At 36.2% G+C, this 14,986-nt stretch overlaps 1 long non-coding RNA gene across 1 annotated transcript; it reads right to left on the reverse strand.

Annotated features, from left to right (window-relative positions):
* Positions 1 to 6,475: 6,475 nt before the first annotated feature.
* On the reverse strand, positions 6,476 to 7,382 carry LOC147497202 (uncharacterized). The gene is made up of 3 exons (XR_015194577.1): positions 7,264 to 7,382; positions 6,808 to 6,923; positions 6,476 to 6,702 (listed from the first exon to the last, which is right to left on the reverse strand). It is a non-coding gene; the product is annotated as an uncharacterized LOC147497202 (long non-coding RNA).
* Between the last annotated feature and the right edge of the window lie 7,604 nt (positions 7,383 to 14,986).

Genomic DNA, 14,986 nt, shown 5'->3' on the forward strand with positions numbered 1-14,986 from the left:
GAAGTTCACTAAATTGAAAGGTCAAATTAATAGTCAATTGTTTAAAACTGGTTGTAACGGGTTATTTCTGGTTTATTTTTGTTCGGGCTTTGGTGATGGGGTCTGCCCAACACTTTATGTTGTGCCCAACATAATTACAGACCCCAAATTGAGCCCAACATAATTACTTCTATCTTATCTAGCTAGTTAGGTTGACAATGTGAGTCTTCTTTTGTTATTCAATCTATGTTGAGCTAAATGCTTAGTTTAGAATGTCTCTTCAACCTTCAGATTCTTCTTTTCTATCTGTCTGAGAATTTTATTTTGGCATCCTACCTATGTTGTTACTTCTGACAATCTGACCGGCATTGATTGGAAATGTCGTGACAGTTATGAGGGATTGGAGCATCAGCTTAACATTTTTTCTTAGGCTCCATCCTTCCCATTCATCTTTCCATATATGTTGTTGTTTCATGGCTTAACTATATGGAGTCATTATACATTCAAGTAGGCATGTTCTGTATGGATATCTATTGAAGTAGGTTTTACGCATAAATAATCATGTGTTGTTTATTTCGTGTCTTTCCTTTACTCCATTGTTAGACATTCACAACCATGCATGCTCTGTTTGTTGAATGCTGGAACTCTAAATTGTCTACTGGCTTTTTGTCTACATATTTTAGATTACTATTTTCATTAAATTGTCAGAGCTCTGTTAAATCATATCAATATTGAGTGATTTTAAAAATAATGCATTCAAAACTGTATCCAAACATTTACATTGATGTTGGTTGCATTTTGAGGTAAATGCTAGTGCTGCATTTGTCCTAATATCCACGTAGTTCCTTGACATGTTGAGTGATTTCAGAACTGAACCTTTGCTAAATTCTCTAATACCTCTTGTAATTTGATTATTTGAGATATCCAAAAGCTGAAAAAGTTGCACGTTTTTGCTATTATGTAATAACTTTGTCAATATTATATGTACTAATACTTGTTTTTTTTTCCTATTTATAATGTAGCAATGCCTCGAACAAAGAATGTGAAGAATGTAGCGAAAACTTTCTATACGGGTGCTAAAAAGTTGTTAGGTGGGGGGAGTAGTAGCTCGTCAGGAGGAGCTCGAGAAAAAAGAAAAGGAAATAAAATAACACATCGGCATGTAGAGGGATAAAAAGTGGATGATCCCAAAGAATGTAGTTGTAAGTGGTGTAGAGTTAGAAAAGAAAAGGAGAAGAAAGGAAAATGTTCCGAAAGTAATGTAAGCAATAGTGATAATGGATAGTGACTTTAATGTAGATTTAGATGAATAAGATGTAAATATGGATCGTGGGAAGAGTGTAGTTGTAGCTAATGATGATGGTGGTGGTGATGGTGAATAAGATGACGAAGAAGGTGTTGATGATAGAGAAGAGGAGGGTGATGAAGAGGAGGAGGAGGATGAAGAGGAGGGTGAGGACAAGGAGGACGATGTCGAAGTAGCCCCTGTACCTCTACAGGCTATTATGAGAAAGTCTAAGAATGACTTGGAGTTCCATAGAAGAAATTATAGGGGTGGCCCTTATGGGACAAATCTTTTATATGACTATGCGGTGCACGTGGCACGCGATGTTTGGGAGGGGCAGGTAATATCATATAGTATCTATTAGTATTTAAGTTTTTTATTATGAAACCTTGTGCATACATTAATACTAAGTTTTTATTGTTTTAGTCAGATCGAGGAGCGTTGAAGTGCAATGGACAAGATAAATGCGGAGATGAAAGCCAATAAGTTCACTTCCAGAGTTAGGATAGATTTCTTGTTGAAGCAGTTTGCTGGGAAGGTGACAGATGAAGATTTGCGTGATGGAAATGGGGTTGTTGTGAAGAAGGCGTCAACCCAGAAAGAGTTGCAGTTTGTTGTGAGAGCTTATCTCTTATTTTTCTTTGGATGTACTGCCTTCACCGACACGCCCTGAACTGACTCCCGTTTGTTATTTGAGACTACTTTTGAAATTTAATGAGATCAGAGACTACGTGTGGGGTGCAGCCTTATTGGCATACTTGTACAGGGGTCTTGGGACTGCAACAAGTGCCAAGGTGAAAGGTGTTTCAGGCTATTTAACTCTCATACATGTATGAGTATTTTCGTTTTCCTTTACAATGTTAATTTTATCTATCTATTAAAATGTTAACTGGGTGTCTATTTTAATCTAGGTATGGATCTATGAGTACTTCTCGAGGTTCAGGCCATTCCCAAACTTGAAATATAACTTGAGCATGTCGGGTACTCATAGGCACTCAGTTACTCAGTTGAGTTATGCTAACATAACAGAAGCATTGAACTATACTCAAGCGATACTTGATAATTTGACTTATTCCGATGTAAGTATTTGGGTTTGTAAATAATTATATTTATGAATTGATTATTGGAGTACATGGTTAATGATTGATTTCCTCAATCATATGCTATTTGACAGGTTGAATGGTATCTCTATGATAATGTCCAAGCCACACGCCCGGTGGATGAAATAGCTTTTTTCGAGGGATTTATATGTTTTCTTGATGTTGTGGAGCATTACAATGTTTCTAGCGTTATGCGTCAGTTGGGACATATTCAGTTTGTACCCTTAAATCCCCCAAGACCAAAGACCTCAACGAGAACCCTTTCTAGACATGGCTACGACGTAAAATATAGTATTACGCATGCCTACTGGGGTAGATGGCAAAATCACGTGATACAACCCCAAAATCGAGGACCTACTGCTACTTATCCATGGGAGTGTGAGAATAGGTACATGTATTGGTACGAAAAGCAAACTCATATTCGAATGATTAATCGTGATCTTCATATTCACTTCTCCCTACAAAGTCATCCATATCATAATCTAGTGAGTTAATATTCGAACTTTAGTTGTTGTTGTTGTTGTTTTTTTTTTTTTTTTTGGTCTTTTGGAAATGTATATACTAATGTAGTTTTGCATTTTAATTTTGGCAGCACCCCATCATCGATGAAACTACTCGCTTGCTTAAAAGAGGACTTCAATTGGGTGGGACTGCGATTCCAGAGGAAGCACGGGACGAGTTCATGAATGCATACAATTTGACTCGGTGCAAGTTCTTTGGTGGACGATATCGCGCTGATACATCTTAGATAGGAAATTTGTTGTTTTGGATTTAATGTATTTGGTGTCTAATGTATTATGATATTTGATATATGTAATTGTGGATCTTGATGGATTTTTAAGTTAAACGGATGTCTTCGTATTTGTCTTAATCTTTATTGGTTGTTTTGGATTTGACAGGAATATGATTTTGTTTGGATATGAAAGTTCCAAAAAACCAAATGAATTTTGCCAAGTTTTTGTCCCAAATGATGTGGCCACATCGAGAAATGCACTCCCAAACAATTTGATGGGATCGTTCCAGAGCTAAAATTCCAGTAGCATCAATTTTTTTGTCTCGAACGATCTCACCACATCGGGGAATTCAATTCCAAACGACCTGGTCATATCGTTCCAAAGCTAAAATTCCAGCAGCATCAAATTTTTGGTCTCGAATGATCTCATCACATCGAGGGACTTCAGGAATAAACAATCTCACCACATTGATGGGCTTTAGTTCCAAACGATGTAACCACATCGAGAGACAGTAAGTCCAAACGACCCCATCACATTGTTCCAGAGGTACACTTGAAATTTTGATACTTTAAAACAAATGAATTGATATTTGTGCAAATTTTCAAATAATTTTAGAAAATTCAAAATTATTATGATTGAAATATTTTTTATTTGAATATATTTATTCTATGAAATATGTTCAAAATTTCGATTTGGATATGAATTTTTTAAACGAAAACACTTATTCATAAACCCTAAACCCTAAATCCAAGTAGTTTTTAATGATGTGCAAGTAGTTTTTAATGATGAAATTATGAGTGAAATATGTTTGAAATGAAAATAGTTATTTAGAACAATTAATTAAAATGGAATGAAATTTTTGCCAAAATGACTAGGGTACCTAATTTAGTTATATAAATTTCTAAACCCTAAACCGATGCTATATATAAGTATATATATGGGGTTGTGCACAAATAATCCTAGCCTTTTATCTAAAGCAATCCAACGGATGTAACCAAATTCCAACCGAAGCAATCGCGAGTTCTGATTTACTAAATATGGGAGGGTAGTTTAGGAAATAAAATTTGTCCGAACCCAAAAATAGAATTTCTCCAAATATAATCGCGACTTCTCTCTCCTCTCTTTATCTCTTCCGAGAAATCAAAAACGTTTTGTGTGCAATCTATAAAGGTAAATGCTTAATTTTGAGAGTAATTTGTTTAATTTTTTCTGCAATTTCTGTGTTAACTTTGTGTGTGTAAATCTCTGTTTGATGTAATCTCTGTAAATCTTCAAGCCAATGTTGCATGCGTCTATGGGAAACAGTACCCTGGTATGATATATTGATCAATTTCATATGTTACTTTTTTGTTGTTAACTTATATGAGTTATTTATAATTTTATATGCATAAGCTTTTGCACCTGAATATGTTCATAAGATGTGCTTTTCTTTAGAACTGTTTCTTAAGACTGAAATGATGTTAGTGAGTCCTTGTTGAAAAGAAGATTAGGTCCCTGGGATGACAAGTATAAACTTGTTTGAATATTCGATAAACTAATTCAACTACTCAATCGCACAGGATTACCATTATATAACCACTAAACTCATTTTCTTATTTTGGGCACAAGAAAATTAGCTCCAATGCATATCTTTAAAATCAAGAATCTTGTATTGTAACAAAAGGAAGATGAAGAACGGACCGATATGATATTCTTAGGATGGAATGTGATTCCAAGTCAAGATTGTCAATTGATGACAAACTGTGATTCTTAATGGGAGGTATAGCTGTTGAGGTTTTATAATTCTATGTTTGCTCTCTTCCTGTCCGTTTTCAAATTTGTCGTGTGTGTTACACCTTTTGGCAATGAATTCTACTTCTTATAATAAAGAATTCTTTGCGCCTTAAAAAAGATACTATAATTTCCTGTTTTGATGTTGTGAATTATGTATCCGATGTTAGATTATCCTCTTTACAGTTTCTCGGTGAAACAAGTGAGCTTGTTAAGGAGTAGGACATGTTCAAGTACAGTAAGTACACATGTATTTCAGAGGTAGTGGTAAAAGCTGCAGAGATGAGACGGGATGCAACAAGAGGAGCTATGAGGGCAGCAATATAATGTCATATGACAACATACAAGACCAGCATATAGATGGATTGAAGATGTCTTCTTTTCACCGGAGAAGACATATAGAACTATCTTGCCTCGTAGGGGATTCCTCGGCGGATACTCAAGACACATTGATGATTTATTTTTTGCTTCTTGTTGTGGAACTGGCATGACGTTCAAAGTCTTTTTTTTTCTTGACTTTTTTTTGTAATAACAATAGCACAATGAACTACATGGACTAGCACAAGAGTTCGATACACCATTTGATGCACCAATTTGTTTTAGTAGTTGGCCATCAAACCGATGGAAAAAGTGCAATTGGTTGAAGCTTTAATGGGTTTTTAGTTCAATCATGTTGGTGGTGGTACTAAAACTAGGCGACCCATTACTCTTCATATGAAATATGATCCCGATTCTGAAGTGCCCATTTGTCGCCTTGTTTCGATAATGACCCCTTTGTTCTTTGAAGAAAAAATCTCTTCAGAAATTCAAGCAAGTCCATTTTTTTGTAACCGAGAAAAATGTATTGCAATCGAGAAGATATATTTCGATACTTTTAGTGGTTGTTAAGAACAATGTATTGCACCGAGAAAGATGTTTACTCGCAATCTTGTGCGTGCTTATATTGAAGCCGAGAATATGAGGTTGGAGAATGAACCATGTCGGTTTTTCGCTAAGGAGATAATCGTTAGAGTGGACTATAAATATTGTCCAAACCTTACCATAATAGACACACCGGCCTTACCGCTCCAACTCCCGGTCGATAAGGAAATCAATTGTACCACATTGATCTTTAACCTTTAACCAAAGGACGCACATAATTACAATAGAAGACATATGGTGTACTAAGGACAAATCGAAGTTTAAAAGGAAGTTAGAAACACGCCTTCTGATCATGACATTATCTTGGGTTTGCTCGACGGGTTATGTGAAAGAATTTCAAGATAATCGGGTTTGCTCGACAGTTATGTGAAAGAATTGTCACCGCTGCGCCAACAAGCGGCACATCCAATAATCGACTTAACAATGGTTAGAATTTAGAACAACATTAAAAAAAAAATGAAATTTGGCACATCTATTATAGCAAAACTTGCAAGCAATATTAGCATACAAATAATTTATTTTCAAGCTATTTCTAGCAAATATAGACCACTCAATTTACTGCGGGACATTCTATGAAACATCTAATGATCTCAAACAGGGATCCATAATTCAACAAATATAGACCACTCAATTTCCCCGGATGAAACAAGTTCGATTTATAACCATATATCGCAAGAATACTCAAATCGGTCTATACTAGGCTATGTGTTTCTGACAACCAACGGTCTTCCTCACCAAGTTTCCCGCCATAGAGTGAGAACTTGCACGGAGAGTGAACCATGACCACTTCAATACCCTTAACAACTCAACTGCAAGGAAGGAGTAATAGGCAAATAACTGTAAATTCTCTCAAGACACCACATGTCATTTTCCCCATGTTAGCAAGCTTAACTTCTCCCTTGTGAGCTTCAACCTGTTCCACATAAACCAATAACAAACACAAGATTTCATTGCCATAAAAAACAAGTGAACTACAAACACAAGCTCCAACACTCAACACTATAATAAAAAAACATACAAGCTTCAAACAATTTCAATCATCTTTGCGTCGTCTTCGTATTCGTCCTCGCCCTCTTCCTCGTCCTCGTCCTTCATCCTCATCCTCCTCGTCCTCGTCCTCGTCCTCGTCTACTACTGTAAAGCATGCACGCACAAGCCCATTACAGAGATTTACAGAGCTGGTTAGGCCAACTGAACAGTGATATGTAATCGACTAATAAGGCATGGAATGTTGCTTGATCGGTATTTAAGACCCGCCTAAACAACGGGGAGTGATTAGTGACTTTCAATTTCATCAAGCTCTCCCTCAAAACCCAAATCCCTTTAACTTTCCCCCCAACTCTCAACCCTCTCGTTGACAAATTACAGAGATTTACAGATTTTAGAGATTACATCAAACAGAGATTTACACACACAAAGTTAACACGAAATTGCGAAAAAATTAAACAAATTACTCTCAAAATTAAGCATTTACCTTTATAGATTGCACACAAAACGTTTTTGATTTCTCAGAAGAGATAAAGAGAGGAGAGAGAAGTCGCGATTATATTTGGAGAAATTCTATTTTTGGGTTCGGACAAATTTTATTTCCTAAACTACCCTCCCATATTTAGTAAATCAGAACTCGCGATTGCTCCGGTTGGAATTTGGTTACATCCGTTGGATTGCTTTAGATAAAAGGCTAGGATTCGCTGTGCACAACCTGTGGCTACAGTGCCTGTGGCTATATCCCCCCATATATATATATATATATTAGATTTGCTTTGATTACAATTATTCTCATTCAATTTGTTTGTGTAAACCATAAGTTGGTCATACATGTATTTCGTGCTGATACTTGCTATGATTTTAATTTTTCATAATTCAAATTTTCAAATCAAATTACGATTTTTTTTTATCTCGATTGGTTGTATTGATGTGTTATAAACTTATAAGACATATGTCAAAACCCTAAACGTACTGAGATACACTGAGTCAATGTAATTTGGTCGATAATTCATCAGTTTTAATTGATTATTGTTCAATTAAGTATTGTTAATTGAATTTATAAAGTTTTAATCAATTTGTAGTGTTCAATTAGCGTAAATTGTGTTGAATACATATGTCAAAACCCTAAACTTATTAAGATATACACTGAGTCGATGTAATTTAGTCGATAATTCATCAATTTTAATCGATTATTGTTCAATTAAGTATTGTTAATTGAATTTATAAAGTTTTAATCAATTTCACAATTTGTAATGTTCAATTAGCGTAAACTGTGTTCAATTTTGAGTCCCTTAACCCAATATTGGGCACAAATGGATGAACACGGGAATGATTCTAACGGTGTGGGTGGGTCGTTTGGAACATAGGATAATCGATATGTTCATGTTGTTTAGAACAAAGGTTGATCGATATAGACATGTCGTTTGAAACAAGCCTGCTGGAATTTTGGCTCTGGAACGATATGGCTAGGTCGTTGGGAACTGACTTTCCCGATGTGGTGAGATCGTTCGATACCAAAAAATTGATGCTACTGGAATTTTGGCTCTGGAACAATCACATCAGATCATTTGGGAGTAGATTTCTCGATGTGGCAATATCGTTTGGGACAAAAACTTGACAAAATTCATTTGGTTTTTTGGGGCTTTCATATCCAAACAAAATCATATACTACCCTGTCAAATCCCAAACAACCAATTTACTATAAATATCAAACCAAACAAACATATACATACATCCAAACTAGGGGTGGGCAATGGGCCAGGTCGGGCTAGCCCGGCCCTAAACATTTAAAGCCTTTCAGTTATTAGGGCCGGGCCAACCCGGCCCTAAAGTCCCCATAGGGTCGGGTCGGGCCGGGTCATAAGTCTAAATTTCAATCCCTGGCCCTACCCTAAGCCCTCTTTAACAGTTTAGGGCCGGGCCTATATATTTTCTTCTTTTATCGTGATCGAGTTTTAAAACTCATTTATATTACAAAAAAAATTCAAAGATTTGCAAACTCAAAGTCCCACCACTTCGAAATTTGAATAACAACCAATCTAGTAATAATTCTTGATAAGTCCAACAATTCAAAATGCATATCTACAATCTAATAAACTGACGTACATAGAAACTCATATTTATATTTCAAAATTACAGTTAAAATGCACAAGACACATTTTGGAATGAGCTTTCACTGACATAAATCCGTTATTTCTTGTACTCAAATCTCACCAAAATTACATTTAACATTAAAGAACACAAAGACAAATAAGAGTATGGAATGAGTTTTTACTGACGTCAACCTATTTTTCATTAGGCTAGTGCCCAGTGCTCATTATTGTTCTTGGCGACTAGGTTAGACGGGGAGTTGTGAGGTGTACGTGAGTTGTGAGATAGAAACAATTAGGTTTACAAGTTTTTATGATATAAGACAAGTTATTAGAAGTACCCATACGGTAAGTGATAAATTACAAAGGACAGTGTTATTTTAATTGAAAATATGTAACAAGGAGTTGGATAGTTTTAGTTGTGTATTTTATAGTGAAATTGCTTGGGGGCTTGGTTGTGGTCGGGCCTATGTTTTAGAACCTTAGCGACGACCGCCTTTAGAAGGCATTAGGGCCGGGTCGGCCCTGCCCTAAACTCTGTGAGGGCTTTATAGGGCTTAGGGTCGGGTTGGTCAGGGCCGGGTTAGGGTCGTTAGGGCCAAATTCCCACCCCTAATCCAAACCATCCAAATCAAGCAAACATACATCCATACATCAAATTCCACCAAAGAATACCATCAAATTTAAGATAATTGTATCAAAACCCAAATTACAATTCCAACCACATGAACATTAATTAAATATACTTATTCGATAACATGTATTATTGGTATTTTGGACCTATCATTAGTGTGCTCGTCTGCCAATACTAAACTGGGAATGTTCAATGCCGTAAATTGCGTCTGCCTTGCTTGTAATGCAATATCCCAACTATTTGCAATTAAGTGTCGACCTCTACGCCATCTTCGCATCGGTTTTGGAACCGGACAATCATCAACAAGTTCAACATTGACAAAATAACATCTCTGTACGTAAGCGGTACCTAACACTTTCTTTACTCTCTTAGGATTTGTTTGGGTTCTCAGTGGCAAGATAAGATAGCAGTACGTACTTCCTAAATGTATGAGGACGATATTAAATCTCGAAGCAAATAGATATCCAGCAAAGGGCATGCTCATCCACTTATCAGGAGGTGCCCAACCACATTTATGTGAAATTGTAGGTTTCACATACGTAACCTCACTGTGAGTGTACAATATACAGTATAGGGGGAAGTTGACATTAAGTTCTTGTAACAACTCATTTCTCATCCACGGTCATTCTTCATGACTTCTTCCCAGTACAATGCACATTGCTCTATACCCGCAATTGTCATCACCCAAAGGGTCATCCACTTTAACAATACATTTGTGCAGTTCTTCTGGAATATCCAAATCGTAATCTTTCGGCCCCCTCAGGGTGCCAATGTCTAACTTTTGAGGTAATTTTTTTATAAGAGTTCTTCCGTGGTGTAGTTGTTTTAGGTGGTAAAGGTGATTTTTTATAAGAGTTATTCCATGGTGTGGTTGTTTTAAGTGGTAAAAATGATTTTTTATAAGAGTTATTTCATGGTGTGGTTGTTTTAGGTGATAAAGGTGATTTTTTAGAAGAGTTATTCCGTTGTGTGGTTGTTTTTGGTGGCAAAGGTGGTTTCGGAGAAGACTTCCCTGCAGGTGGGTTTGGAGTAATGTATTTCGATGGTGTGGGTGTTTTATGAGAAGGCTTGGAATTTGGCGTGCATTCCGATTGTTGTGACGAGACCCACTTTTCATGCTCACGTTAGGAATGTTCAAAACCAGATGGATTTAGCTTTGAAGAGTTCTCATCCTCAGTTTGAAGCTTTCTCTTACAGCTACCCTTAGGGCGACCTTTGGTTTTTGCCTCCTCCTGAGGCGGTTCTAGCCATGTACTTTCCGGCATAGCAATCTCCATAAGTTTCCTAACCATAACCCTCTGCTCTTCTTCATAAGCCATTTCATACATTTTCTGGAGCATATCCAATGAAAGTCTACAATCGGGACCAACACCCACAGACACATTTGGACCGCTCTTGATAGTTCAAAATTTTGGAGACAAGAGAACCAAAGGATATGTGGGGTAAAAATAGTGTTTACTAAGTAAGTATACAAATAGTTTTGTTATACTGATCATTGACGATTTCGATCATCATCTATCTATTTGTAGGAACACTTGTGAAACATTATTAGAACTTCATTCAAATGTTATATCGCATGAAGGAGATTAATTTTCAAACATTGGTCTTGTTGGTGGAGACATTAAGCAGTCATTGCTTATAAATCATATCAATGAAAAAAGAGGTATTTATCTTTATCAAATCTCATTTTGTTCTATGCTGTGAATCTGTCTTGTTTTTGTCTTTTATCATTAAACTTGCATAAACTACTTCTATAGGAACTTTCGCTGGAAAGAGCAAGGGGTGGCTCAAGACATATGGGGGCCCTACGCAAAGGTGAAAAATATACCCTTTTAGTATCGACGTTTGGTTACGTCACTTGATCTAAATGCGAACTTCAACCTACGTTTGTAATGAAATTTACTATTGAAAACACTAAATTGACCAATTTAAAAAGTAAGAAAAAGTTTTCCTTTATTCTTTTTTTTGTTCTACAAACAATTTTATTGTAGAAGTAAATATAGTGTATAAGAGATTCACTTTAATAAATCCATTATAAAATTATGACTTTTAGAGTTATACAGATATATAACATTTCATTGTGGGACTATAAGCATCCCCATTCCCCGCTCTCTCTTTTCTGGGACTTTCCTAAACTGTAAATTAAAATCCCACAATAGTAACTAGTTAAAACTAGTATGCTTCTCTACGTGGCTTAATATACCTCCCCATGCTTAATATGCAGACTTATAATACATAATAATATTTTGATTTTCTTTTATAAAGGACTAGATGTGAACCTTGGGGCTTTTTGTATGTTGGGGCCCTAAGCAAGTGCTTATTTTCTATAGCTGAGCCGACCCTGGAAAGAGCATGGATTTTGTTGGGCTAAAAGAGTTACTTCATCAACTAAAGGCAACACATAGTGGGTGAAATTAGTGCTCTCACTGAGTGCGATTAGGGGTGGAATTTAAGTAGAGTAGTTCGAGCTCGGCTCGGCTCAAGCTCGTTTATATAATATATGAGCCAAGCTTGAGCCTCTTGTTTAAATAAACGAGCTGAGCTGAGCTTAGTAAAGCTCGGCTCGTTTAGCTCGAATTCCACCCTTGTACGATAACTTTTTTAACTTACTTATAGGGTTTGTTAGGATGCACAATTCAAAACCATACATATTAGAAAACTTAGAACAATATGACTCTAACAGTGAATCCAAATCAAACGTCCTCAATCCACTACACTCGACCAATTATGTTTCCAAGGACGCACTCACGTTGTAAAATAAAACAAACACGAGTCAGCAAATGAAATTTGATGGTATGAGTAAGACTATATATATATATATATATATATATATATATATATATATATATAAGCTCGCGCACATTCTCTCTCCTCACTATATCGCTCTATTTTGCACTCCCATCAATATGATTGGCTCCTAAAAAATTGGAGGGATTAATATTTAGTAACACCTCCCTATATTTGTTTAATTCTCCCTCTAATATTCTTATATTATTATGACCTCCCCAAATTCTAATTTTATAAACAAATAATAATGAAAAAATGCAAAACAAAATAACCAAAAAAAACCTAAACCAACAAATCCAACGCCAAATACAGAAACCTTTGGGCGGGGGGGGGGGGAACCCACGAAGCCCTTTTTTTTTCAATCGCTCGGTACCCTTGAACAAGGTGAACCCCATACAGGTAAGAACAACTCCATCTCTCACAAAATCAACTTCTCATGAGGGAATGGATGATTCAGTTAGTTCAATCGTATATTCAAAGCATGCTAAAAATTGTGGTTGCGCTGCTTCTATGATGAATGAATTAGAACTATCTTTAATGTCCACTACTATGGCCTTTTAGGTTTAAACCTTCTCTGTTCGTAAATGTTCAAATCTCTCAGATACTAGGGTGGATAAGTTTAAGCATAACCCATAAACAATTTGAGGTCCGAGTCCAATATTTATTTTCTGGAGATGTATGAATCCTTCAAAGTTAGAACAGGTGGATTGTTAAGGTCGAACATCCAGCCTTTCTAGGGAGGGAACAATACCAGTAGCTAACCCAGTTGACATTAGATGATTAGAAGCATATGGAATACATAAATAATTCAGAACACACACGTCTCCTTCTAGCATGGCTGTAAATACATTCTGCATTGTTAATAGTGTCAACTCTCAACTTTAGCTGTACGTCCATCATGTGATATATTGTATCGCTTGGTTATCCTAAATTTTATTAAGTTCGGTGAGAAAGAAGATATGCCTTGCCTAAGGCCCCAACAAACTTACCTGCAAATACATACTTATCATTTATCACTGAATTTTAGCGGCAGCCTTTTAGCTCTTTTTTCGCTACAACACTTTGCTTTCGTTTGAAGAATGAGTTCATCTCTTTATTTTTGTGCAGCTCGATTTTCCTCAGATGACAAGTACTCGAGGCAGAGAATTATTCTTTGGATTGCTGCCAACGCAAAAACCAGCACTAAAGTACTGAATACTCGGTCTGTTAGCCTTATCGAGCACAAGGATCTCCACACGCAATCATCAGTTTAAGGTAAAAAAAAAACTCATTACTGAATAGCAATCATCAGTAATTATTTCTCTTCACGCAAGCATTCAAGCATTGTGAGGTTGGAGAAGGTTGTTGAAGAGAAGGCTGGTAGTATTTCATCTCTTCAGGATATGGGCTCTTCTAAGATGGTTCCTTATCTCAACATGTTCGTTTTCTCCAATATAGGTGGGGTGGTAGCCGATCGACTAATCACCAAAAAGATCTTATCTGTGACCAAGACAAGAAAACTTCTAAATACTATCGGCTTCATTATTGCCTCCTTTGCTTTAATAGCACTGCCACTATTTAGAACATCTGATGGGGCTGTATTTTGTTCTTCAATTGTTCTTGGTTTTTTAGCTCTAGGGAGAGCTGGATTTGCTATAAATCCTATGGATATTGCTCCAAGGTATGCTGGAATACTGATGGGAGTATCTAATACAGTTGGTACATTGGCTAGCATAGTCGGAGTTGGTCTCACAGGCCAGCTACTAGAAGCTTCAAAATCTACTCATTCAGACCTAACAAGTGCTGAAAGTTGGAGGTCGGTCTTCTTTATACCGGGGTACCTCTCAGATATTCGGGTTCAATCGTTTTTCCTACTATTTTCAATTTGGAGAAAGAGTATTTGATTGAGAAACATCATGTTTTTTAGCATCTAAGGAAAATCTTTCTGATACTTCTTTTATGGTTCATCCATACTGCAACCTCTTAATGAATTTTATTGAAGGGAGGAATCTGTATCACATCTCTCAGATGATTTTTTTTTCTCCCTGTATATTAACTTCAACAAGAGATATAGACTGGAGTTTGGAGCACTCGAAGGTACGAAAGGTTTTAGTTATGATATTTTTTGTTTTTTTGTCTTTAAAAATATCTGAGCTCATTTCTTTTGTTGTAAACACAATGTCATGTTGGAGCAGTTTTGATTTTTTATCAAGGATCAAGGAGCTTACATTCCCAAGATTGGCAATAGTCATATATTGTTCATACATTATTGGTAGAACTGTTAGGTGAAAGAAAAGATAAATATAAATAAATAAATACGGTTCATATAACACAGATTTTGGTTAGAAGTTGGAATGTCAGAGGAACTTTTGATTGGTAGCCCTCAGCAGACAACTACGTTTCATGACATCTATATATTTACAATTTACCTACGATGATAATAGAGAGTGCACTTTCATTTTAATCCATTGTAATAGTATGGGAGGCTTCTAAGTGTTAATAGGCTTCGAAAATTAATAGGCAACTAAAACATACTTTACAGGAGAGGCTTCTAAGTGTTTCTTTTTTGTGTTGACTTGAGAATGACTGAGAGTTGTACTAAAGCCAACCCACCTTGCTGTTGGAATGAAGTCTGAATCTGATGGATACCTTTTAGGAGGCATACAAAGAGTGTCAGTAGCTTTACTGAAAAACAAAATAGGTTATCGATATATAAATAA

Source organism: Coptis chinensis, chromosome 5 (assembly GCF_015680905.1).
Source record: "Coptis chinensis isolate HL-2020 chromosome 5, ASM1568090v1, whole genome shotgun sequence".
Lineage (NCBI taxonomy): Eukaryota > Viridiplantae > Streptophyta > Magnoliopsida > Ranunculales > Ranunculaceae > Coptis > Coptis chinensis.